At 45.6% G+C, this 8,561-nt stretch overlaps 1 pseudogene across 1 annotated transcript in view; it reads right to left on the bottom strand.

Moving 5' to 3' along the window:
* Positions 1 to 7,495: 7,495 nt before the first annotated feature.
* Positions 7,496 to 8,561, bottom strand: part of LOC311103256 (protein sidekick-2-like) — a 103,642-nt pseudogene continuing 102,576 nt past the window's right edge. Inside the window, exon 33 of the transcript in view lies at positions 7,496 to 8,017. The product of the transcript in view is annotated as a protein sidekick-2-like (transcript). The remainder of the gene's footprint in view (positions 8,018 to 8,561) is intronic.

Genomic DNA, 8,561 nt, shown 5'->3' with positions numbered 1-8,561 from the left:
ATGTGCGGGGGCACCGGCTAGTTGAGGTAGTTGAAGTAATATGTACATGTGGGTAGATTTAAAGTGACTATGCATAAATAATTAACAGAGTAGCAGCAGCGTAAAAAGATGGGGTGGGGGGGGCAGTGCAAATAGTCCGGGTAGCCATGATTAGCTGTTCAGGAGTCTTATGGCTTGGGGGTAGAAGCTGTTGAGAAGTCTTTTGGACCTAGACTTGGCACTCCTGTACTGCTTGCCGTGCGGTAGCAGAGAGAACAGTCTATGACTAGGGTGGCTGGAGTCTTTGACAATTTTGAGGGCCTTCCTCTGACACCGCCTGGTATAGAGGTCCTGGATGGCAGGAAGCTTGTCCCCAGTGATGTACTGGGCCGTACGCACTACCCTCTGTTTTTTGAGGATTTGAGGACCCATGCCGAATCTTTTCAGTCTCCTGAGGGGGAATAGGCTTTGTCGTGCCCTCTTCATGTGTTTGGACCATGATAGTTCGTTGGTGATGTGGACACCAAGGAACTTGAAGCGCTCAACCTGTTCCACTACAGCCCCGTCGATGAGAATGGGGGCGTGCTCAGTCCTCTTTTTTTTCCTGTAGTCCACAATCATCTCCTTTGTCTTGGTCACGTTGAGGGAGAGGTTGTTATCCTGGCACCACACGGCCAGGTCTCTGACCTCCTTCCTATAGGCTGTCTCATCGTTGTCGGTGATCAGGCCTACCACTGTTGTGTCGTCGGCAAACTTAATGATGGTGTTGGAGTCGTGCCTGGCCATGCAGTCATGGGTGAAAAGGGAGTACAGGAGGGGACTGAGCACGCACCCCTGAGGGGCCCCCGTGTTGAGGATCAGTGTGGCAGATGTGTTGTTACCTACCCTTACCACCTGGGGGGCGGCCCGTCAGGAAGTCCAGGATCCAGTTGCAGAGGGAGGTGTTTAGTCCCACGATCCTTAGCTTAGTGATGAGCTTTGAGGGCACTATGGTGTTGAATGCTGAGCTGTAGTCAATGAATAGCATTCTCAGGTAGGTATTCCTCTTGTCCAGGTGGGAAAGGGCAGTGTAGAGTGCAATAGAGATTGCATCATCTGTGGATCTGTTGGAGCGGTATGCAAATTGGAGTGGGTCTAGGGTTTCTGGGATAATGGTGTTGATGTGAGCCATGACCAGCCATTCAAAGCACTTCATGGCTACAGACGTCAGTGCTACGGGTCGGTAGTCATTTAGGCAGGTTATCTTAGTAACCTTGGGCACGGGGACTATGGTGGTCTGCTTGAAACATGTTGGTATTACAGACTCAGTCAGGGACATGTTGAAAATGTCACTGAAGACACTTGCCAGTTGGTCAGCACATGTTCGGAGTACACGTCCTGGTAATCCGTCTGGCCCTGCGGCCTTGTGAATGTTGACCTGCTTAATAGTCTTACTCACATCGGCTACGGAGAGCGTGATCACATAGTCATCCGGAACAGCTGGTGCTCTCATGCATGCTTCAGTGTTGCTTGCCTCGAAGCGAGCATAGAAGTGGTTTAGCTCGTCTGGTAGGCTTGTGTCACTGGGAAGCTCGCGGCTGTGCTTCCCTTTGTAGTCTGTAATAGTTTTCAAGCCCTGCCACATCCGACGAGCGTCAGAGCCGGCGTAGTACGATTAAATCTTAGTCCTGTAATGACTCTTTGCCTGTTTGATGGTTCGTCGGAGGGCATAGCAGGATTTCTTATAAGCGTCCGGGTTAGAGTCCCGCTCCTTGAAAGCGGCAGCTCTACCCTTTAGCTCAGTGCGGATGTTTCCTCTAATCCATGGCTTCTGTTTGGGGTATGTACGTATGGTCACTGTGGGGACGATATCATCGATGCACTTATTGATGAAGCCAGTGACTGATGTGGTGTACTCCTCAATGCTATCTGAAGAATCCCGGAACATGTTCCAGTCTGTGCTAGCAAAACAGTCCTGTAGCTTAGCATCTGCGTCATCTGACCACTTTTTTATTAACCGAGTCACTGGTGTTTCCTGCTTTAGTTTTTGCTTATAAGCAGGAATCAGGAGGATAGAGTTATGGTCAGATTTGCCAAATGGAGGGCGAGGGAGAGCTTTGTATGCGTCTCTGTGTGTGGAGTAAAGGTGGTCTAGAGTTTTTTTTCCTCTGGTTGCACATTTAACATGCTGGTAGAAATTAGGTAGAACGGATTTAAGTTTCCCTGCATTAAAGTCCCCGGCCACTAGGAGCGCTGCCTCTGGATGAGAATCTATGCTTTTGCTGCTATTGCTTATCTGTTTATTAAGCGCAGCATCGGATATGCCACAATAAGCAGGTTATCATAAAGTAAAAACAGCCAGAACCTTTCCAAATTCCCCTGATAGCCAGGTACAAGGGGAGAGAAAAGGGCCTAACAAGCTGGCTAACATCTTTCAGTCAAAGGTAGGCGAAAACAAATGTCATTTTCACTAGGCTGTAATAATGACCACATCATATTTTACCGGTCAGCCAACAGTGCTTCATAGACCTACATTAAAACTAGGCTACATCAACTAAATTTGGGATAATTACATCAGACTCTTTTTGCTGTTATATGCTTTTAAATAGCATTTCTGGTTTGAACGGGAATACCTGGGATGCCCGGGAGGGGCTTGCAATTCTCTTGCAGAATTGGTAGATTTTATGGAGAATATTCAACGTTAATCAGAACCATATTGTCCTCAAAGTTTTAGTGAGCACACACGGCACCCAAGGTTGATCTGCAGTTCTTCTGCCGTTTGTTCGCCATTCGTTCTGCGCGTTGTGTTTTGGCCTAACAATCCAGGTTGGAATAACCATCCTACACCTGGCCTAACAATCCAGGTTAGAATAACCATCCTACACCTGGCCTAACAATCCAGGTTGGAAAAACCATCCTACACCTGGCCTAACAATCCAGGTTGGAATAACCATCCTACACCTGGCCTAACAATGTCTGTGATCATATGGCCATTAGACTATATAGTTATTCAAAATCAGCCCCCTCTATTACTCTGCTGTTGAGTGATGGATGATTACACAAGAAAAAAAACAATGTTCAAGTCACTAGGCAATAACAGTCAGTGAACTCATTCATAATCTCTATCCATAGTATAACTTGGGGAAAAAACATTTTTTCGGAGCAATTTAATTCAATTCCCCTAAACGATGTGTGATTAATGTCATGTTGACAAGCACTTTACTGTGAACTCCCCCGTTGTCCCCCACTCTCTTTCTCCTCCTTTATGTTCTTCCTGTGATGACATTAACAGCATGAAGGACTGTATTTAAACAGCCAATGTCCATCACTCATATTTTATAGGCTTTTCCTTTTCCTCGTGGCTGAGTTCCCAGTGTATTCTCTCTCTCTCCCTCTCTCCATCCGGCTCCTGGCCCTGTGAGTTGGATCTTAATGAGAATCTCTAGACAACTGCTCTGCTCTGTTTGGGGATGTGGTTGCATTAACCATTTGCCAAGGTTCTGTCTTCTGTCCAATTACTGCCGTCAGAGGAGGGCTTCTGCAAAACAGAAGCTCCCTGGAGCTTACTGTGGATTGTAGACCGGGCCTCTCTTTCCGTCGTTCTCTCTCTCTCTCTCTCTCTCTCTCTCTCTCTCTGTCTCTCTCTCTCTCCCCCCCCCTCTCTCTCTCTCTCTCTCTCTCTCTCTCTCTCTCTCTCTCTCTCTCTCTCTCTCTCTCTCTCTCTCTCTCTCTCTCTCTCAACCCCTCTCTCTTTTCATTTTCTCTCATTGTCTCTCGTCTCTCTCCTTCCCCTCTACTACAGATGGATGTTTTCGGGTTAGGAATAAAGAGATTATCTCCAGGCATACTATCCCACCCTCCCCTGTCATCACCCCTTCTCCCCATCATCCCCACTTCTCCCCTGTCACCCCCCTTCTCCCCTGTCACCCCCTTCTCCCCTGTTATCTTCCCCCTGTGTTTCTGAGCGTACTTGGTCTGGATGAGGATGACTTCTAGCCATACTTCCCATCCCCATACACCCCAGTACTGTCTCTGTTCTGTCTCTGTTCTGTTCTGTTCTGTCTCAGTTCTGTCTCTGTTCGGTTCTATCTCAGTTCTGTCTCTGTTCTGTTCTGTCTCAGTTCTGTCTCTGTACTGTTCTGTCTCTGTTCTGTCTCTGTTCTGTTCTGTCTCAGTTCTGTTCTGTCTCAGTTCTGTCTCTGTTCTGTTCTGTCTCTGTTCTGTTCTGTTCTGTTCTGTCTCTGTTCTGTTCTGTCTCTGTTCTGTCTCTGTTCTGTTCTGTCTCTGTCTCTGTTCTGTTCTGTTCTGTCTCAGTTCTGTCTCTGTTCTGTTCTGTTCTATCTCTGTTCTGTCTCTGTTCTGTTCTGTCTCTGTTCTGTTCTGTCTCTGTTCTGTCTCTGTTCTATCTCTGTCTCTGTTCTGTCTCTGCTTTCTCTACTGTGGCTAGGAAGAATCATGTCAGCTATCTGCCTATTAGGATCTAGTCAGTCATCCTAAAGGCTTTGGCTCTGACAGAGATGTGTTCTATGTGAAGTAGGATGTGTTTCTTTCAGTAGCATTGCCTACCTATAGTACATAAACATGGAGAAGTTTGTGTTATTCAGACTTCAACATATTATTGATTATTTAACTTTAGTGAGTGCTTTGATATTTGCTACAGACCTATGAGCCTGAGGCTTCAGGTAGAAACGTAATAAACTGCAGGAGCATTAAACAGGGTGTAGGTATCTATTTCACTTTCATGGTTTATAATTTGAGGCATTCAAGAAAACATTTGTAGAAAATAAAATAATTTATTGTTGCAATAGTACCATGATCATGTGGTTATGATGTGTACAGTGAGTTTCAACACACAACAACACAGGGGATATTAGTGTCCTTATGGACCTTGAATGTGATCTGGTGCCTTCTTCCAATGGTTTCCATCCAGTTAGAAATGTCCCATAATACTTTGGTCAAATGAAAATTATAATACAACAAATGTGGGTATTTATCTGCATGTATACGTGGAATTAAGCCCAAATCATATTGTAAAGTGTTACAAAAAACACATTCAACGTTATGCAGTTGCAGAGGAATGTACTGTAGCTATAAGCAGACATATCAGACATATTGAATCTCCAAATGACAGTCACCTTGGAGTCCTTCATTATAGGCTAAATGGATAGGAAATGTACTTATGACACAACCTTAGTGACATATGCAACACACAACCTCTCATAAGGATCCTTAGTGACATATGCAACACACAACCTCTCATAAGGATCCTTAGTGACATATGCAACACACAACCTCTCATAAGGATCCTTAGTGACATATGCAACACATAACCTCTCATAAGGATCCTTAGTGACATATGCAACACGTAACCTCTCATAAGGATCCTTAGTGATATAGGCATATATAAATCAACAGGTGTTATCTACTGCTAAACCATGCAACACTGTTGCTCTGTGTGTAACCATGGTAATGATGAGAAGATATTCAGCAACCCTTGGTGGCACATTGTACCTATTCTATGAACACGAATGATGCAGTCATTAATAAAAATAAGAAATGTCCACCAAGTGGTAGTCTGTGTTGTATTGATAGATCTCTGGAAACATCCGCTGTATGTCAACTCACAGAAGAAAATCCTTCTGCCTGACACATGGACAGGTCATATGTCATGTGTTTTCCTAACGCACCACCTGCATGGGAAGGGGGAGATTCACATGGTATGACTGGTAGAGAGTGACTCAGGGGTTTACTGTAGAAGGTCATTGATAAGTAGGCTGCAGCTTAACCGACTGTAGCTGAGGCATGTGTATAACGCTCTGGTTTCCAAACAACCACTCAGCTCATTCTGAAACAGCTAGTAGACTTGAGACACTTGTTAACATGATGTCCTCCGAATAGAGTTGTACTAACTACATTAGATGACTAGGCCTACGTTTGTTGATCATGTACCGTACAGTGACTGGTGTAAGTGCAAGCAACAGGATGCCATAGGTACCAACAGGGCTGATGGTTAACAGCGTGACGAAACAGACTAATGATTCAGTACTGAAATAGTACGCTGTGTATGATAATGAACTGAAACAGAGTGATGATTCAACGTGGTCTCAGGGCAATTCGTATTATTCTGTATGTAAATCTGTGACAATCCATTTAGCATGCTATGTTACGTTACGTTAGGTTACATTATGAATGGAATAGTGGGCGTACAATGGCATCGGAATTGGATGACGTAACTTATCATACGCCTTGGAGGACCTATAGTATGCAACCTTTGAATGATTCAGTAGCCTGGTTGCCGTCTCTGTTCAGATATTACATTCCACTCCTTGTCTTAGGCAAATGACAGGACTGTCAAGAAGTGGAAGGCTAGCGAAAAATACTGGTGTCCCGAGTAATGAAACAGTACTGAAACAGTAAGCTATGGGGAATATAATGAGTAGTGATTTCATCACTGAAACAGTGTGATTGATAACATTACGCAATGCTTTCTTAATGTGATTGATAACATTACCATGACGGTGGTGGTGGTGGTCTGAAAATGTTATGCATTTTAGCTGATTGATAAATACTATTAAGAAATACATATCTGTTCAACAAAATGAAGACAGATACATATCACATACATACATACATATGCAATAGCAACAATGTTTTGGGTTTAAGTGAGAAGAACATCAAAGGTGTTGAAGCCGTTGTAGCTGATTGAGAGTCATGCTACCAAATGTCATTCCTCATGTCATTCTCTGTAAGCCATAGTCTATAGTCCAATGACTGATCCTTTGTGATGCAGTACTGTTCTCTTGGTCATATAGGCTGCACTTTAAATAGTCATCTCCTTGTTTGGGTGTCGTGGCTGTCATGTTGTAAAATAATATTATTAATGTGCCAAGCAACATAAACATTCTGAACAATTGTCTTATTTTAAGAAATTAAACTATCTCTCTCTCTCTCTCTCTCTCTCTCTCTCTCTCTCTCTCTCTCTCTCTCTCTCTCTCACTCCCCTCTATCTCTCTCTCTCTCTCTCTCTCTCTCTCCCCTCTCTCTCCCCTCTATCTCCCCTCTCTCTCCCCCCTCTCTCTCTCACACACACACACACACACACACACGTGGGAGAGTGAAAATACTATCCAAGATGCCTGTAATGTTTACTATAATTTCGAGAGAACACCTTTAAGAATCATCTTCATTAAGAAACAAGCAGAGTAAAACCAACTACAACAAAACAATCCCCTTTTCACTATGAGCCAAACCGAGCTGTACGGCGCTGGCCTGGTTATACATCCACTATAGTAGCTGGAACCATGCTGGAAAGGATCATGTGAAAATAAACTATCCAAGCCAGCCCAGTACGGCTCAGGGTCGACCCTATAGTGTGAATGAGGTCTAGCCAGCCCAGTACGGCTCAGGGTCGACCCTATAGTGTGAATGAGGTCTAACCAGCCCAGTACGGCTCAGGGTCGGCCCTATAGTGTGAATGAGGGCTAAACGAGACCTCTGGGATGTCTGTTCCTACTGGGAGCAGTGTGTTAAACGTGGGTCAAACGAAAGAGGAGAAGCCCGCGGTAGGAGGCTGCTGCGTGGAGGAACAGCCCAGGCTGCTTGGAGGCCTACTGCTGTACAGGATGGTCCCGTGCTGGCTGGGGGGTTCAGACAGAGAACAGGACAGCAGCGAGGGAGTGGGAGTCCGGCTGCCCTTCGACCTGAATAGTGTGCCCTGACCCTGGGGTGGCAGACCCTGGATGACTTGGCTATGGAGCCCCTGGAGGCCCTGGGACTTGGGGGATGGGGAGAGGTCCCGGGGCAGCAGGGGGGGTAGTGGGGGCAGGGGTGGAGGGTGTCTCGGGATGGTGGTGGGCTGGATGGGGTCCTGCTCGGCCAGGGGGTGGGTGTGCAGCAGCTCTGGCTGAGCGTATCCGTAGGCCGGGGGGCGGGAGACGCCCTTCTGCTGGCGGCGCCAGGAGTTATAGTAGGTGGGGTCACTGATGTAGTGGTTGACGAAGGAGTGGGTCTTCTGCTGCCCGCCCCGGTTCTGATCCACCTCGTACTCGCTGTCGCTGCCCTGGGGTCGGACAGAAAAGAATAGTGGTTTTAGTTGAGGAATGAGAACTTAGTGGGTGTAGATACTAGCTACAGCAAACACAGTTTCAGATAAGGAGTGAGAACTTAGTGGGTGTAGATACTAGCTACATCAAACACAGTTTCAGATAAGGAGTGAGAACTTAGTGGGTGTAGATACTAGCTACATCAAACACAGTTTCAGATAAGGAGTGAGAACTCTAGTCGGTGGGTGTAGGTATCTCAAAGCAAACACACAATTAGAACATTAAGACTTCCTACCATAACCTATGGGAATGAGGATTTATTGTCAACCTGATTTACTATCAGCTTTATTCTACAGGTCTAAAGGGCGTGATTACAAACAAGTAATAATGGTCTTCATCTAACTATTTGTAAGTCACTCCGGATAAGAGCGTCTGCTAAACGACGTAAATGTAAATGGAACTAAGAAAACTCAAGACTGTGCATCAGACCACTGCTATCCAGGAGCTCTCTCCTAACACACAGCTGACAGACAGCAGGACCTCACCAAACGCCCTGAGGAG

Source organism: Coregonus lavaretus, assembly GCF_964263955.1.
Source record: "Coregonus lavaretus genome assembly, chromosome: 28".
In the NCBI taxonomy this organism is placed as follows: Eukaryota; Metazoa; Chordata; class Actinopteri; order Salmoniformes; family Salmonidae; genus Coregonus; species Coregonus lavaretus.
Note: the sequence above shows the minus strand (reverse complement) of the source record. Positions and strands in the feature narration are given on the sequence as shown.